A 20,087-nucleotide genomic window follows, 5' to 3' on the forward strand; every position below is an offset into this window, starting at 1 on the left:
CGTACCAAATGCTTCATGTTGAGAAAGAATTGCAAAAAGAGCCATAGAGAATATACCTCCATGTTTACAAAATGGACAGCCAGTCCTATGAGAAAAATTATAGCTTTTATGGAACTCTTTAACATTCAGAGAACAACTTCATCAGAAATTTTTAGGAAGTTGATGATAATTATATCAACACATTTGCACAATAAAAAGTACAATCTTCCACACTAGATATATGACACAAGTAAAAGCATATCCTTTCCTATCTTACAGATAAGAAAAGGAAAGTTAAAAGAAATTAAAAGTGACTTGTTAGGGGCACACATTTGGTAAATGTTGGAGCTTAATAAAATGCTGGATATATAAAAAGTATTTGATAAATACTGCTGGCTTGATTTGTGCTGAGATTCAAAATCAAGTCTTCTAACTCTGAATCTAGCATGCCCCCCTTTAAGTTATCCTTCATTTATTGGCAGCCACCTTCGAGTAGCTGAGGTAGAAATAGCTTCATAGACAAAAGAAGAATTAATGTAATAAAGTGCTATTTTGTAGGAATAAAGAAAAAAGGGAGGGAAGGAGAAAGAGGGAGAAAAGGAAGAAAGAAAGAAAGAAAGAAAGAAAGAAAGAAAGAAAGAAAGAAAGAAAGAAAAGAAAGAAAGAAAGAAAGAAAGAAAGAAAGAAAGAAAGAAAGAAAGAAAGAAAGAAAGAAAGAAAGAAAGAAAGAAAGAAAGAAAGAAAGAAAGAAAGAAAGAAAGAAAGAAAGAAAGAAAGAAAGAAGGAAGGAAGGAAGGAAGGAAGGAAGGAAGGAAGGAAGGAAGGAAGGAAGGAAGGAAGGAAGGAAGGAAGGAAGGAAGGAAGGAAGGAAGGAAGGAAGGAAGGAAAGAAGGAAGGAAGGAAGGAAGGAAGGAAGGAAGGAAGGAAGGAAGGAAGGAAGGAAGGAAGGAAGGAAGGAAGGAAGGAACGAAGGAAGGAAGGAAGGAAAGAAAGAGAGAGAGAGAAGGAGGAAAGGAAAGAGGGAAGAAGGGAGGAATTAGTTGAAAACAAAATAAAAAGTAATTGCAATATTTAATAAGTAATCAAGAAAATTATGGCAGGGGTTAAGCCCCTTATAGGAATAATACCCTAATATCCTAGATGGGACATATATAGTATATTTACAGATGGCCTGAGAATCAGGAAGTCCTGAATTCAAGGCCTACCTTTGACACATTACTTCTTACTTATTTTCCTTACTAGTAGGCAAGAAATGCTTTCTAAATGAGTGGTTTTGTGGTAAAACAATGGCTATGCCAAAGAAATGAAAGCCCACACACAAAGCTCCTAAGTGAAGCCAAATTTATTTAAGGATGATGTATTCATATATAACTGGACTACAGTAGGTAAGAATTTGACATATTATGCCTCCTGATACTCTTAAGAGTTTCCATGTATGAGAGCTCATAAGACTACCAAATCCTGAAAGTGACTAATCTCCATAAATTAACAATGTTTGGGCATAATTCACAAGACAACACAAAAGTGTTATTCAGGGGGCTCTTTATTAACATTCAGAAAAAAAACCCTCATTTTTGATATAAGATACATTGTCTTTCTTGCTTCCAAAATTTCTTCATGGTACTCAGGTATAAAAACACTTTATTCAATGTGCACGTCTTTGAATGTTCTGTCTTTTATCATTGACAATAACTCTCAGTCTTAAATATTGTCAATGAATGAAAGCGATAAGGAACATTTCTGATTTTGGAAAAAAATTTATCCTTAAGTCCGCAATTATTTGGGACAGTAGAATTCAAAGAAAGAATTCATTTTGACTTCGAAATCCAAGTACAGTGAAAAATCAACAATAAAAAATTATTGAATTATGAACCAGATATTTGAGTCTTGCCATATAAGAATTTATTTTTATTTTAAAGAATTTATTTTTATACATAAAAGATATAAATTTATTAATTAAACCTCTTTGCCAACTGCCCTAGACTGAAATGGTGGCCTTAAAAGTCATAGATGTTAAGGGGTAGATCTTAAAAGATACTTTGAGAGGAATATAGGGATATAGTAAATTATTGACTATAGCTGATAAAGGGTAAAAGCCATAAAGGAGGGGAATCTATCTAAATTTCAAAATTCAGCTGTGATAATGGGAAACAAATGATTCTTTTCTAGAAACTACCAAGAACTAGAAAGACCATGATCTATTTTTTTTTTTCTTTTCATTTTTTTTAATTAAGGTTTTTTATTTACCAAAAAAATGCATGGGCAATTTTTCAATATTGAAGTTTGCAAAACTTTCTATTCCATATTTTTTCCTCCTTCTCCCCACCCCTCCCCTAAATGACAAGTAGTCTAATACATGTTGAATGTAAAAATATGTGTTAAATTATATATGTGTATACATATTTATACAGTTATCTTGTTGCACAAGAAAAATTGGATCTAGGAAGAAAAGAAAAAAAACCTGAGAAGGAAAACAAAATGCAAGCAAATATCAACAGAAAGCGTAAAAATGCTATGTTGTAAGACCATAATATATTTAAGATGGCCTCATTCTAAGCACTGAAATAAGTTTGTATATTCCTCATTCTTTGGGGTCTTTTTATGATGGCACTTATAAGAGTTGGATTTGCAAGGCTATTCTCTCCTATACACAACACATGAAATTCATAAAATAAATAAATATAAGGTGAATAATGATGCTTCTGGTTGTGAGAGCACAATCCAAGAGTCTAAGTATTTACCAGTTATGGAAAATGAAAAAAAGCACTGAATATCTTTTAATAGAATAATAGCAAATATAAATTCCTTGATATTTTCTACTTAGAAATAATGAGATTTTTTTTTTCTTTTATATAGCGTATGCTTTAAAGGGGTTTTTGCTAATTTATTATTTGTTTATTTATAACCTTTTCCTTTCATTTTACATTTTGAATATCAAATTCTCTCCTTTCTCCCAACCCCCATATTCACTGAGAAGGCAAGCAATATATCAATTATACATGTGAAATCATGCAAAATATAATCCTATATTAGTCATATTTCCAAAAAGAAGAACGAAAATAGGGGAAATTAAACTTCAATTTACCCTCAGAGTTTATCAATTCTCTCTCTAGAAGTAGACAGTATTTTTTCATAATGATTCCACTAGAATTGTTTTGTATCATTATGCTAATCAGAGTAGTCAAATATTTCACAGTTGATCATCATTACACTATAGCTATTACTGTATACAATGATCTCCTGATTTTTCCTCACTTCACTTTGTATCAATTCATATTGTCCTGTAATGTTTTCATTTTTTACTGAAACCACTTCCCTTGTTGTTTCTTATAGCACACTATAGTACTCTGTCACAATCATATGCTTTAATTTGTTCAATCATTCCTTAATTGATGTATTCCCTCAATTTCTAATTCTTTGTCTCCACAGAGTTAATGTGTATGTGTGTCTGTATATGTGTCTGTGTGTGTATGTGTGTATACTTTCTTTTGGGATACAGACCTAGTAGAGGTTTTACTGGGTTAAAGGGTATGAACAGTTTAAAAGACCTTTGGGCATATTCCAAATTATTTTGCTAGAAGAGATGAATCATTTCTCAACTTCTCAGACAATTCATTAGTGTACCTGTTTTTCCTTCATCATTTCTAGCATTTGTCACTTCTGATAGTGATAGGTAGTCCCTGAGAGTTATTTTAATTTGAGTTCCTCTAATTAATATTGATTTAAAGCAGTTTATATGATTATATAACTTTGATTTATTTGGAAAATTATATATCTTTTTTATCATTTATCAATTGGAAAATGACTTGTATTATGAATTTGATTCAGTTTTATGCTCAATATTTATTTGAAAAATGAAGACTTTATCAGAGAAAATTGGTATAAATTGTTTTGATGTCACTTCATTGTTTATGGTAGATTTTTAGCAAAATATATTTTCCTTATCTCTTTTAATTAGGTCTGTTTTTGCTTTTAATCGTCTGAGATCAAATTTTCTCCTTGTACCTTTTTTACTTCGGCTGAAGAATATTAGATTCTGCTCTAGTCCTTAGTCCTTTATTTGAACTATGTGTCATTCTGTTTCATATGTATCTCTTGTAAACAACAAACTATTAGATTCTAGTTCTTAATGCATTTTAGATCTGCTTCTGTTTTATGGTTGAGTTCATCCCATCTCACTTTCAGTTATTGTTACAAAGAGTATAATTCCCTTCATCTCATTATCTCCAGTATCTTGCTTCATCTCTGTTTCTTTGTTTCCTTCCTTCCTTCCTTCCTTCCTTCCTTCCTTCCTTCCTTCCTTCCTTCCTTCCTTCCTTCCTTCCTTCCTTCCTTCCTTCCTTCCTTCCTTCCTTCCTTCCTTCCTTCCTTCCTTCCTTCCTTCCTTCCTTCCTTCCTTCCTTCCTTCCTTCCTTCCTTCCTTCTTTCTTTCTTTCTTTCTTTCTTTCTTTCTTTCTTTCTTTCTTTCTTTCTTTCTTTCTTTCTTTCTTTCTTTCTTTCTTTCTTTCTTTCTTTCTTTCTTTCTTTCTTTCTTCCTTTCTTTCTTTCATTATATTTCTTTCTCTCTCAATCTCTATCTATCTATCTATCTATCTCTGTCTCTCTCCTTTCCTTCCTCAAAAGTTTATTTTGCTTCTAATTACTGCCTCCCTTGATCTGCCCTCCCTTTTACCATCCCCTTTTACTTCTATTACACCCTTTTTGTCCTATTTCTCTCTTGGATAAACAGTTTCTTTCTGACCTTCTCCAACAACCTCCCCACAACAAAACTTTCTAATTTCCTAACTAGGAAACCCAGTCTCTGAATTATTTCTAGACTGGCAGAATCCACGATTGCCAGGAGTGCAACAAATTACTAGCAGAAGGTAATTTTGAAGATAGCCAGAAAAAAACTGTTTTGGTTGGGCATGGAGGGAGATGGCTAGGCCCAGACAGGCAGAGCATGGAGGCCAGTGCACACTGTGCAGAACTCAGGCAGGGTGTGGAATCCCTGGGGTAGTGCAGACTCCACATGGCAGAGAATCTACAAGGAGGAATCTACACCAGTATTGAGTACTCAGCCCTGGTTGCAATCCCTATTAGCAGAAAAGTTATAAAACACTAAACACAAAAAAGGAAATAGTGAACCCCAAAATGCCAGAATCTCATGGGACATGGCCATGTCCACCCAGCACTCGGAGTGAGTCAGTGAAATCCCAATGTAGCTGTAGCTGCTTCACTGCTTGAACAGGAAACTTGGAAAAACTCCTTGTCTTAAAAGCAGATCCTAACTTTTTTTTTTTTTTTAAATGAGTAAAAAGCCAAAGAAAACTCTGACCACAGACAGTTTTTATGGTGAAAGAGAAGAACAGATTTCAAATCCTGAAGAAACTAAAAGAAGACTGTCTCCAGATGAACCCCCAAAAGGTGATATAACTTAGTCCCCAACAGACAAGGCTCTCCTAGAAGAAACTTAAAAGGATCTCAAAAGAGAGCTAGAAGAAACGTAGGGAAAGGAAAGGAAAAGTTTTCAAGAGGGTTTGGAAAAAGCATATAACTCATTAAAAGATAGATTTGACAAAATGGAAAAATAAAACAACTCCCTAAAAAACAGAATTTGTGAAATGAAAAAAAAATTCCATAGAAGAAACAACTCATTTAAAAACTCAATTAGACAAATACAAAAAGAAGTAAAAAAGAAAATGAAGAAAATAATTCACTAAAAATTAGAACTGAACAAACAAAAATGAATGAATCAATGAAACATCAAGAATCAGTCAAGCAAAACAAAAAAAAAAAAAAAAAAGAAAAAAAATAGAAAAAAATGTAATATACCTACTTGGGAAAGCAACTGACCTAAACATAGATCTAGGAGAGACAATCTAAGGATTATTGGACTTCCTGAAAAAAACATAATAAACAAAAGAGCCTAGACATTATTTTTCAGGAAATCATCAAAGAGAAGAAGAAGAAAAAAAGGATTCTATGATCCCTGATATCATAGAATCAGAAGGTAAAATAGCCATTGAAAGAATTCACTAAATACCTCCTGATATAGACCCCAAAATTAAAACTCCAAGGAATATTGTGGCTAAATTTCAGAACTATCGGACCAAGGAAAAAATATTACAAAGATCCAGGAAAAAATAATTCAAATACTGAGGAGCCACAATAAGGATCATTCAGGATTTAGCAGCTTTCACATTAAAGGATTGAAGAGACTTGTATCTGATATTCCAAAAGGTAAAAGAACTTATATGCAGCCAAGAATAAACTACCCAGATAAGTTGAGCATTTTCTTCCAGGTATGAAGATGAACATTCAATGAAACAGGTGAATTCCATTTATTCCTAATGAAAAAAACATAGCTAAACACAAAACTTGATCTCCAGATATAGGACTCAAGAGAAGCATAAAAAGATATTAAAAAAAAAAAAAAAAAAAAAAAACCTCTTGAGAACTGTATTTCTGTTATGGGTATACATAGAAAGTGGATGTATAATTTGATTTTACTCTTATAAAGAAGGAACTAAAGGTGGATAGGGGATTGTACCTGAAAGTGGAAAAAGTGGAAGTAAAATGAGGGAAATCACATCTCATGAAGAGGCAAAGAAAGCCTATTATATTTGAAGGAAAGAAGGGAGTGGATAAACATTGTGTGAATCTTATTCTCATCAGATATGGCTCAAAGAGAAAATATTAGACATATTTGGTTTACAGAGAAATTTCTCTCATCTTATTGAAAAGTGGGAGGGGAAAGGTGAAAAGGGAAAGGGTAAGCCAAATAAAAGAGAAAACAGAAATAGTAGAAGAAAGGTATAAGAAAGGGGAAAGGATATAAATGGTGAGGGCTGCTTGAGGCAAGTGGTGTTCATAAGTTAAATACTAGGGAGGAGGGAAAGGGGAAAAAGGAAAGAGACAAGTATAATCTGAGGATAATAAAATGGTAGGAAACACAGAATTAGTAGTTTTAACTGTAAATGTGAATGGGGAAAATTCTCCCAATAAAGCATAAGCAGATAACAGACTGGGTTAAAATCCAGAATTCTACAATATGTTGTTTACAAGAAACAAATCTATTTATTTGTTTATTTACTTGTTCATTTATTTGTTTTTTTTTTTTTTGTTTGTTTGTTATGGAATTTTATTGACAAAATATTGACCTTGGCAAAAACTTCTGTTCCAATTTTTCCCTCCTTCCCTCCACCCCCTTCCCTAGATAGCATGTAGTTCCCTACATGTTAAATATATTAAAGTATGTGTTAGATGAAATTATATATATATATATATATATATATATATATATATATATATATATATATATATATACATATTTATATAGTTGTCTTGCTACACAAGAAAATTTGATTTAAGAAGGAAGGTAAAAATAACCTGGCAAGAAAAACAAAAATGTAAACAAACAATAACAGAAAAAGTGTAAATGCTATGTTGTGGTCCACACTCATTTCTCAGTGTTCTTTCACTGGGTGTAGCTGCTTTTGTTCATTACTGATCAATTGGAACTGATTTGGATCCTCTCATTGTTGAAGATAGCCACTTCCATCAGAATTGATACTTATATAGTATTGTTGTTGAAGTATATAATGATCTCCTGGTTCTGCTCATTTCACGTAGCATTAGTTCATGTAAGTCTTTCCAAGCCTCTCTGTGTTCATCCTGCTGGTTATTTCTTACAAAATGATATTCCATAACATTCATATACCACAATTTACCCAGCCATTCTCCAATTCATAGGCATCCATTCAGTTTCCAGTTTCTAGCCACTACAAAAAGGGCTGCCACAAATATTTTTGCACATATAGGTACCTTTCCCTTTTTAAATATTTCTTTGGGACAAAAGCCCAGTCGTAACACTGCTGGATCAAAGGGTATGCATAGTTTGACAACTTTTGGAGCATAGTTCCAAATTGCTCTCTAGAATGGTTGGATCCATTCACAACTCCACCAACAATGATCAGTGTCCCAGTTTCCCCACATCCCTTCCAACATTTATCACTATCTTTTCCTGTCATCTTAGCCAATCTGACAGGTGTGTAGTGGTATCTCAGAGTTTTCTTAATTTGCATTTATCTTATCAATAATGATTTGGAACACCTTTTCATATGTGTAGAAATAGTTTCTATTTTATCATTTGAATATTGTCTGTTTATATCCTTTGACCATTTATCAATTGGAGAATGGCTTGATTTTTCATAAATCTGAGTCAATTCTATATATTTTGGAGATGAGGCCTTTATAAGAACCTTTAACTGTAAAAATGTTTTCCCAGTTTCGTGCTTTACTTCTAATTCTGTGTGCATTAGTTTTATTTGTACAAAAGCTTTTAAACTTAATATAATCAAAAATTTCTATTTTGTGATCAATAATGATTTCTAGTTCTTCTTTGGTCACAGATTCCTTCCTCCTCCACATATCTGAGAGGTAAACTAACAAGAAACACATTTAAAGCTGAGTGATACATACAGAGTAAAGATAAAAATATTGAGCATAATCTATTATGCTTCAGGTGAAATAAAAAAAAAGCAGGGATAGTCATCCTGATCTCAGATCAAGCAAAAGCAAAAATTGATCTAATTAAAAGACATAAGGAAAGAAACTATGCCTTGATAAAGGGTACCATAATGAAGCAATATCAATACTAAATATATATGCATCAAGTAGTATAGCATGAAAATTCCTAAAAGAGAGCTGCAGGAAGATATAGACAGCAAAGTATAATAATGGGATATCTCAACTTTGCTCTCTCAGAACTAGGTAAATGAAACCACAAAATAAAATAAGAAAGAAGTAAAAGAGGTAAATACAATACTAGAAAAGTTAGGCATGATAGATCTTTGGAGAAAATTGAATGGAGATAGAAAGGAGTACACGTTCTTTTTGGCAATTCATGGAATCTATACAAAAATTGACCATATATTAGGACATAAAGACCTCAAAATCAAATGCAGAAAGGCAGAACTAGTAAATGCATTTTTTTTCAGATCACTATGAAATAAAAATTACATTCACTAAGAAGCCAGGGGAAAATAGACCAAAAAGGAATTGGAAACTAAATAATCTCATCTTAAAGAATGAATGGGTGAAACAACAAATCATAGACACAATTAATAATTTTATCCAAGATAATGACAATAAAGAGACTACATACCAAAGTTTGTGGAATTCAGCCAAAAATATAATAAGGAGGAATATTATATCTCTAGATGTTTACTTGCATAAAATAGAGAAAGAGATCAATGAATTGGGCTTGCAACTAAAAAAAAAAAAAAAAAACTAGAAAAAGACCAAATTAAAAAGCCCCAATCTAATATCAAACTTGAAATTCTAAAAATAAAAGGAGAGATCAATAAAATTGAAAGTAAAAAAAAACAAACATATTGAATTAATAAATAAAGATAAGAGTTGGTTTTATGAAAAAAAAACAAAATAGATAAATCTCAATTTAATTTGATTAGAAAAAGGAAAGAGGAAAATAAAATTGTTAGTCTTAAAAATGAAAAGGGAAAACTCTCCACTAATGAAGAGGAAAATAGAGCAACAATTAGGAGTTACTTTGCCCAACTTTATGCCAATAAATTGTAAAATGGAGGAATACCTATAAAAATATAGGTTGCCTAGAGTAACAGAGGAGGAAGCAAATTTCTTAAATACTCCCATTTTAGAAAAAGAAACAGAATAAGTTATTAATCAACTACCTAAGAAAATTTTCCCAGGACCAGATGGATTTACATGTGAATTCTACCAAAATTTAAAGAACAATTAAGTCTAATAATATATAAATTATTTGAAAAAAATAGAGAATGAAAGACTCCTACCAAATTCCTTTTATGACACAGACATGGTACTGATACTTAACCAGGTAAGGTTATTACCTGGAAATTATAGACCAATCTCCCTAATGAATATTGATGCAAAAATCTTAAATAAGATATTAGCAAAGAGATTTTTTTTTTTTTTTTTTTTGAGGCTGGCCTTAAGTGACTTGCCCAAGGTCACTCACCTAAGAAGTGTCTGAGACCAGATTTGAAATCGGGTCCTCCTGAATTCAAGGCTGGTGCTCTATCCACTGCGCCATCTAGTTGCCCCAATTAGTAAAGAGATTACAGAAAATCATCCCAGGATAATGCACCATGACTAAATAGGATTTATTCCAGGAATGCAGAGCTGATTCAATATTAGGAAAATTATTAGCATAATTAACTATATCAATAATTAAATTAACAAAAACTATATTATTATCTGAATATGCAGAAAAAGCATTTGATAAAATGTAACACCCATTCCTATTAAAAACAGTAGAAGATATAGGAATAAATGGACTTTTCCTTAAAGTAGTCAGAAGTATCTATTTAAAACCATCAGTAAGCATCATATGTAATGGGGATAAACTTTAACCATTCCCAATAAGATCAGGGTAACACAAGATTGCTCACTATCACCATTATTGTAAAAGGCTGAAAGGGTGATACACTTGAATAGCTGAGCACTTAAAGCTAATTACCAATTGGATAATACTCTATTAACATATGCTTGGAGAATGACCCTATTCTGTGCTGGCTGGATCTGTGGGTGGAGACAGAGAAGTGTGAGAGAGATCAGAGGGTGTAGTAGGACAAGCAGGATCATTCTTTGGCTGTGGAGAGAGAGAAAGGAGGTGTGGAGATTCCTATATGTAATCCCCTGATGGTGACCCCAAAAGAATAAAGACTTTTCTTATCCTGACTCCTGGGCTGATTCTAAGATATCCAGGGTAGTAACATGGTCATTATGATGAGGGTTGGGATCCCTTTAAGATTCCTTTCTAATTGCCCAACCCATGACTGACCTTGATTCACAAATCCTGGTCAAAGGCACCCCTTGAATATCTGGGCCCAGCCCCCACCATCATCAGCTCAGCTTCCCCCAGCCCTCACCTGATCTGAGCTAACTGAAAATCCCACCCAGAATTTAGGGGTACCACCCATCATCTTTTGGGTATAAAAGAGGTGAACCGGAATGCCCTCATTGCAGGAGCTCTCCCAGCCAACACATGGTATCCTTCCAGCCATGTAAGGGTTCCTGCTCACCAGCGGACACCTTTGGCCCTGGTACCTTTCTAACTGAGCTTTACTTCCAAATTCTTACAATAAACCTTTTATTTATCAATCTAGGTTTTCGGGCCTGTAAATTCATTTGACAGGGGACACTATGCCTCATGGGATTATCTATGCGCCAAGAAATGGGGTTCCCCCTTTCATTTCCCTCTTTAATTACACATCACTATTCAGAAATGCTAGCTTTGGCAATAAGAAATTAAAAAAAGAGATTAAAAGGTTTAGAGTAGGTAATAAGGAAACCAAATTTTCATTCTTTGCAGATGATATGATGGTATACTTAGAGAACCCCAGAGAATCAACTAAAAAGCTTTAGCAAAGTTTCAGGATAAAAAATAAATCCACATAAATTATCAGCATTTTTATACATTACTAACAAAATCTAACAGCAAGAGATATAAAGATAAATTCCATTTAAAATAACTGTTAATAATCTAAAATATTTGGGAATCTATCTGCCAAGGGAAAGTCAGGAACTATAAGAGCAAAACTACAAAACACTTTACACATAAATAAAGTCAGATCTAAACAATTGGAAAAATAACAAGAACTCTTGGATAGGTTGAATGAATATATTAAAGATGACAATACTACCTAAACTAATCTTTTTATTTAGTGCTATACCAATTAAATTCCCAAGAAACTGTTTTACTGACCTAGAAAAAATAACAACAAAATTCATCTGGAAGAACAAAAGGTCAAAAATTTCAGGGCAACTAATGAAAATAAATAAATAAATAAATAAATAAATGAAAGTGTCGTAGCTGTACCAAATCTAAAACTATATTATAAAACAGCAATCATCAAAACCATTTGGTACTGGCTAAGAAATAGAATAGCTGATCAGTGGAATAGATTAAGTTCACAAAACAAAGTAGTCAATAATTATAACAACCTAGTGTTTGACAAACCCAAAGACCCCAGCTTTGGGGATAAGAATTCATGATATAGAGATAAAGAATGATATTATAAATAGATTAGAAGAACATAGGATAGTTTACCTCTCATACCTGTGAAGGAGGGAGGAATTTTTGAAATTGAATGGATGCCCACAATGACTGAATAAATTATAAATAGCATATTAATTTTTAAAACCTATATGATTTTGTAGTTAGAAAAATACTAGATGGAGAATCAAGATACTAGTCTTTGCCAATAACTAAATATGTCTTTGGGTAAGCTCATTATGTAGAATTTGGAATCAGAAATACTGACTTCAAATCACAATTTTATATATCATGTGTGTGACCTTAGAGGAATCATATCTCTATAAACTTCTCTAAAATTAAGGGGTGAAACTCAAACTAAATGATCTCTATGGTACCTTCTAGAGTTAAATCTTTTTTATATGATAATCTATAAAATAAAGAATTGGAATACAAAATCTCTAAGTTTATTATGTATCATACTTGCATAGTATTTGAAGATTGCAAAGCTCTTTATGGATATTATCACAGATGAACCCACAAAAAACCCAGGAAGTAGTTGTTGATATTAAATCCATTTTATGTTTGAAGAAATTGAGGCAAATAAAGACTAAGCAACTTGCCCAGGGTTACATAATTAAATTTACATCCAAATATGAACTCATGTCTTTCTGATTTGAGGTCCAATATTTTATCTACTTTACCAACTGCCGAAACTCCTTTCTTTCTTCTAAGCTTTCTTCTTCGTCCTTCCTTCTCCTTCCTTCCTTCCTCTTCCTTCCTTCCTTCGGCAAGTCGTCGGAGGATCTTGACTTTCTTTTTCTTGGCAGGCCGGTCCGTGGCCATCCGGCTTTCTTCTTTCTTCCTTCTCCTTCTTTCTTGCTTTCTTCTTTCTTCTTCTTTCTTCTTTCTTTCTTTCTTTCTTTCTTTCTTTCTTTCTTTCTTTCTTTCTTTCTTTCTTTCTTTCTTCTTTCTTCTCTTTCTTTCTTCTTTCTTTCTTTCTTTCTTTCTTTCTTTCTTTCTCTTTCTTTTTTTCTTTCTTCTTCTTTCTTTCTTTTTTCCTTCCTTTCCTTCCTTCCTTCCTTCCTTTCTTTCCTTCCTTTCTTTCCTTTCTTCCTTTCTTTCTTCCTTTCCTGCCTTCCTTCCTTTCATTCCTTCCCTTTCCTTTCTTCCTTTCTTTCCTTCCTTTCCTTCCTTCCTTCCTTTCCTTCCTTCCTTTCCTTCTTCCTTCCTTCTTCCTTCCTTCCTTCCTTCTTTCCTTCCTCTTCCTTCCTTCCTTCTTCTTCTTTCTTTCTTTCTTTCTTTCTTTTCTTTCTTTCTTTCTTCTTTCTTTCTTTCTTCTTCTCTTTCTTTCTTTCTTTCTTCTTTCTTTCTTTCTTCTTTTTTTCTCTTCCTTTCTTCTTTCTTTCTTTTTTCTTTCCTTCTTCCTTTCTTTCCTTCCTTTCTTTCCTTTCTTCCTTTCCTTTCCTTTCTTCCTTTCCTGCCTTCCTTTCCTTTCATTCCTTTCCTTTCCCTTTCCTTCCTTTCTTTCCTTCCTTTCCTTCATTCCTTCCTTCCTTCCTTCCTTCCTTTCCTTCTTCCTTTCCTTCTTCCTTCCTTCCTTCCTTCCTTCCTTCCTTCCTTCCTTTCTTTCTTTCTTTCTTTCTTTCTTTCTTTCTTTCTTTCTTTTCTTTCTTTCTTTCTCTTCTTTCTTTCTTTCTTTCTTTCTTTCTTTCTTTCTTTCTTCCTTCCTTCCTTCCTTCCTTCCTTCCTTCCTTCCTTCCTTCCTTCCTTTCTTTCTTTCTTTCTTTCTTTCTTTTCTTTCTTTTCTTTCTTTCTTTCTTTTCTTTCTTTCTTTCTTTCTTTCTTTCTCTTTCTTTCTTTCTTTCTTTCTTCTTCTTTCTTTCTTTCTTTCTTTCCTTTCTTCCTTTTTATATTTTAACAGTTTTTATTTACCAAATATATGCATGGGTAATTTTACAACATTGACAACTGGCCAAACCTTTTGTTCTAATTTTTCCCCTCCTTTCCCACCCCCCCCCATGTGGCAGGTTAACCAATACATGTTAAATATGTTAGAGTATAAATTAAATACAATATATGTATACATGTCCAAACAGTTGTTTTGCTGTACAAAAAGAATTGAACTTTGAAATAGTGTACAATTAGCCTGTGAAGGAAATCCAAAATGCAGGCAGACAGAATTATAGGGGCTGGGAATTCTTTATAGTGATTCATAATCATCTCCCAGAGTTCTTTTGCTGGGTGTAGCTGGTTCAGTTCATTACTGCTCTATTGGAACTGATTTGGTTCATCTCCTTGTTGAAAATGGCCACATCCATCAGAATCAATCATCATATCGTATTATTGTTGGAGTATAAGACGATTTCCTGATCCTGCTCATTTCACTCAATATCAGTTCATGTAAGTCTCTCCAGGCCTTTCTGAAATCATCCTATTGGTCATTTCTTACAGAACAATAATATTCCATAATATTCATATACAACAATTTATTCAGACAATCTCCAATTGATGGGCATCTATGTAGTTTCCAGTTTCTGGCCACCACAAAGAGGGCTGCCACAAACATTTGTGCACATACAGGTCCTTTTTCCTTCTTTAAGATCTCTTTAGGACACAAACCCAGTAGCAACATTGCTGGGTCAAAGGGTATGCACACTTTTTGAGCATAGTGCCAAATTGCTCTCCTGAATGGCTGGATGTATTCACAATTCCACCAACAATGTTCAGTGTCCCTGTTTTTCCACATCCCCTCCAACATTCTGCATTACCTTTCCCTGTCTTTCTAGCCAATCTGACAGGTGTGTAATGATATCTCATAGTTGTCTTAATTTGCATTTCTCTGATTAATAAGGACTTGGATTATCTTTTCATATGACTAGAAATTGTTTCAATTTCTTCATCTGTGAATTGTCTGTTCATATCCTTTGACCATTTATCAATTGGAGATTGGCTTGATTTACTATAAGTTAGAGTCAATTCTCTATATATTTTGGAAATAAGGCCTTTTTTCTGAACCTTTGACTGTAAAAATGTTTTCCCAGTTTATTGTTTACCTTTTAATCTTATCTGCATTAGTTTTGTTTGTACAAAACCTTTTCAATTTGATATAATCAAAGTTTTTCTACTTCTATTATCTTTCAATATATGCTACAATGATATATAAAAGGAGGAATTTGCATTTCCATAGTTATACTACCACTCTATCACACTAAAAATAAGTAATCTATTTCACCTTTCCTTTGACCGTTCTGATGATGGAAGTGTATTGAGGAATAATATTTCTGAGATATTAGCACTGTGCAAAAATTGATTTCCCTTTGAATCAATACATTGGCACGATAGTAAAAAATTAATATCACTTTTGACTATATTTTTAAAAATAGTTAGGTGGCACAATGGATACAGAACTGGGCTGAGAATTTAGGAGACTTTTCTTTATAAGTTCAAATAGTTGTTTATTGCTAGTTGTTTAACCCTGGGCAAGTCATTTAACAATGTTTGCTTTAGATGTTCATCTGTAAAATGAACTGGAGAGGGAAGTATAAAATCCCTCCAGTAATTTGTTAAGCAAGTAGCAATATGAGATCATAAAGAGTTAGGGACAACTGAAATAATTGACCACCACCAAGAAAGAATGCCTAGACTGAAGGAGGTGAGAGACTCGTTGTACTCTGGTCTCATGACATCTGTAATGCTGGGTACAGTCCTAAGTACACATTTTAGGAAGGATATGATAAGCTACTAGACCATGTACACAAAAGAAGAATAATAAAAATGATGAATAGGAATAGAAACCATATCATATGATCAATTCTGATGGATGAGGCCCTCTTCAACAATGAGATGAACCAAATCAGTTCCAATAGAGCAGTAATGAACTAAACCAGCTACACCCAGCAAAAGAACTCTGGGAGTTGACTATGATTCACCAAATAGACTTCCCAATCCCTCTATTTTTGTTTGCCTACATTTTTGATTTCCTTCACAGGCTAATTGTACACTGTTTCAAAGTCCAATTCTTTTTGTACAGCAAAAAAACTGTTTGGACATGTATATACCTATATCTATCTATCGATCTATCTATTTGTGGCATCTGAGTTGAGTTCTAAGAAGTTGAAATTGAAAATAATATTTTAAGCACATTACAGGTACAGTGGGGCTTGATGGCCTTTAAAGTCTCTTGCCACAGAGATTATATTTTTCTCATTGGGATGAAGAAACATGATGTGGCACTAAAAAAATTGTATATGGACCCTGTCTTTGATAATAACTTTGTAATCATAAGCAAGTCATGTAAGATCTAATAACTTTAGTTTTTTCATCTTTAAAATGAGAATAATAGTATTTGAAGTACTAGTAACTTCACTATTTTACTGTGAGGCTCTCAAATACTTAAGTGGATTTCTGATTTCATCAATGATTATCTTCCTCATTGTGAAGCATCAAGGTCTGCTCATCCTATGGGATTTTTCTCTATATCCTTCTACAAGTTCACCAAAGAGAATTATTCAAAATTCTTGAATAAGTCCTTATTTCTTTTGAATATAAGATGATACCAGTAGATCATACAACTCTCATCATTAGATCAATTAATGGTTTTGAATCTTTTATTTTATTCCAACACTTTCAGCTTCCCCATGTATCTTATATATGTGAAACTAAGAAGTACTTGAATAGTAAATGTTATCAAATGGTTTCATGAATTAGGCACTCTAAGCCATGATATTATGGATGGTGTAGCCATAGGAAGATAACATAATTACTTTATTTTAGATCATGGTGGTAGACTTACAGGTCAGAAGTTGAGCAAGGAAAGAAAAATACCAAGGGAATGCATGTCACAAAATCTTAGATTTGTATTACCAAACCAAGTCTTGCAGGAGTAATAGGAGAAATAAGTGGTGGTTTCTAGTGTGTCATGTTGCATTCAGGGTATTCAAACACTTCCTTAGAAGACTGGGGCAAGATCTCAGAAAAAAAAAAACAAACAAACATGGCAAACTGTTTCTGAATAATCTCATTAACACAGAATTTACCCTTACCAAAACCTAACTTCCTAGACTTCCTACCACTAGGGGAATTACCAAGTGTAGTCACAGCACACAAGATGCCTAGAGGAGGAAAATGCAGACAAAACATGATGCTTCCCTTGTTTCCTTCTTGCACACCTGCACACCTGGAAAGACTTGCAAAAATATACTCACATCAGGGAAACTTCCCATGATCTCTTATAATTCAGTGATGCCCTTTCTGAGCCCTGGATGCTTACCTGCATCTGACACTTGTTCACAAACAACCCAAACTGCCTAAGGGCAAGCAACAAGAATGTGGCCAGGCAAACTATTTGCTGGCAAGATAACCATTTTTTTCCTCCTTTTCCTCCTTTTCCAGAAAAAAAAAAAAAAAAAAAAAAAAAAAAAAAAAAAAAAAAGCTATGTTCTTAAGCTGTTCAGTTTCAAAATTGCTTAAATTTATTTCATCTGTTTCCTGAGTTTCCATGGAGGTCTCTCTCTAGCTTTATACATTACTTTAAAAAAAGTTTAGTAGATAACTAGAAATATATATAGAGAAAATGTATTAAGTATTTAGTATGTATCAAGTATTATGCTTAGTGCTGAGCTTGCAAATGCTAGCAAGTAGGGCAGTCCCTCACTCAGGGAACTTATATTTTAATAAAGAAAGTTGAAACACAAAACAGAATGGGAAAGGATGGAGATAGGGTCCCCAGGGGCAAGTCTATTGAGGGAGAGTGGAAGTCTAGAATAAGTTGAACTGAGATGGACGTGACAATGGTTGAGATTCCTCATTAAATGGAGACTTATCAAGGAAGAGAGTGTACTCCAAGGTAAAGTTACTTGGTAAAAGGTTGGGAGGAGACGTAAGGCTATTCAATTTTTATAAATTGCTGTGGTCAAAAAATTTGGTAGGCAAATGGACTTTTAAAAATAAGATGTCTAAACATTCTACCTGGGGGAGGGGAGGGAGTACAGGTACACAAAACTATTCAGTGGATTAGAATTTTTATAACTGTACTATATACGTCTATAAAAAGCTCAGCATTTTTTCTAGTCTAGAACAATGTTTTGGAATAAGAGAGTAAAATGAGGCTGTGAAGTAAGATAGAAGCTAATCAGCCCTTAACTTAAGTATATCTGGTCACTGGAAAATCAAAATGTTTTGTTTGTTGCTGCTATAGATCCAGTATTAATTTTCATCTTAGAACTGGAAGAGTCCTTTGATGTTACTAGTCCTATTTTATTCTTTTTTTCAGGTAGAGAAACCAAGACTCTAAGACTTTAACTTATTGTTCAATATAAAACTTTTCTGGAAGCCTGAGAATTAAATCATTCAAAGAGCTGTGAATAACGGTCGATATACTAATTTGTTAACATTTCCCAGAATCACAGAGTTGAAAGCATAATAGGAGATCACCTACTCCAACATAAACCAAAACTAGAATCTTATGTATATCTTATTCAGAAAGTGGCTATCAAAACTTTGGTAAAAGAACTCTAGAAAGTGGAAATAGGCTAATGCTATTTTCCTCATAATATCATCTAAAAGTTCCTGGAGAGCCAAGACCCTTTTAGGAAGTCTACAAAATCAAAACTGTTTCCATAATAATACTAAAATGCTATTTAACTAATAAAATATTCCTCCCCTTTCCAACTACATATCTATGTGAAGTCAGATTTTTTTTCATATAGATCAACCAAAATAACACATTTTAATAGATTGAATGCAGAAGTTTATTCAAGAATACAGCTGTCTTCCATTAATCTAGACATTAAAGAAATTTGAAAAAAAAGCTACTATTTGTACTGTGTTTTTAATAACTGTTGTTCATGGCTGTTACAATCTTGTAATATCATCGTTCATTCTTAAAGAGGACCAAAATTACATCACTATGTTAGAATCGAGTTACAGTGTGTCAGCAGGTTGCTGATCAGACCAATACAAGGCTGCCACAGTTTAGAAATATATAGTCCCTATGAACATTTGGAGTGACTACTTTATCTTTGTGCATCTTGTATTTCTTCTGAGCAAATTCAATTTTGCTTTGTAATAGAGCACATCACCTTTTCTGGTAAGGATGCTGGGCTATTCTTTTCCAATGTTTTCCATGCCATGCAATCAGTTCTAAAGAGAAACTTGAGAGTGTCCTTGTATCACTTTTTCTGACCACTTTGTGAGTGCTTGCCCTGTGTGAGTTCTCCATAATTTTTTTTTCTTTTTTTTTTTTGACAATCAACCATTCGGCATTCGAACAATGTGACTATCCCAACAGAGTTGTGCTCTCTGCAGTAGAATTGGAATTCTTGGTAGTTTAGTTCAAAGAAGAACCTATCCTGCCGTGTGACACTCAGACCTTCCTAAGACAATTCAAAAGGAAGCAATTCACATTCCTGGCATGGAGCTGGGTATGCTGCCCAGGTTGTTTCATTTCTAAAATATATAGATTATTGACTCAAATTTATAAGAATACAAGCCATTCTCCAATTGATAAATGGTCAAAAGATATGAACAAATAATTTTCAGAAGAAAAAATTAAAACCACTTCTAGTTGAATGAAAAAATGCTCTAAATCACTATGGATCAGAGAAATACAAATTAAGATAACTCTGAGATACCACTACCTACTTGTTTAATTGGCTAAGATGACAAGAAAAGGTAATGATGAATGTTGGAGGGGATGTGGGAAAATTAGGATGCTAATGCATTGTTGGTGGAGTTGTGAACTGATCCAATGATTCTGGAGAGCAATTTGGAACTATGGCCAAACCCAGCTTCTCTACTGGACCTGTATCCCAAAGAGATATTTTATTTATTTATTTATATATATATTTATTTATTTATTTAAGAAATCTTAAATGAAAGGGACTCACATGTGCAAAAATGTTTGTGGCAGCTCTTTGTAGTGGCAAGAAACTGGTGGGGTATATGGTTTATGAATGTTATAAAATGTTATTGTTCTATAAGAAACTATCAGCAGGATGATTTCAGAAAGGCTTGGAAAGACTTACATGAACTGATGCTAACTAAGTGAATAAGTAGAACCAAGAGAATATTGTACCCAGTAACAACA

The sequence above is a fragment of the Sminthopsis crassicaudata genome, chromosome 3 (assembly GCF_048593235.1).
Source record: "Sminthopsis crassicaudata isolate SCR6 chromosome 3, ASM4859323v1, whole genome shotgun sequence".
NCBI lineage: Eukaryota > Metazoa > Chordata > Mammalia > Dasyuromorphia > Dasyuridae > Sminthopsis > Sminthopsis crassicaudata.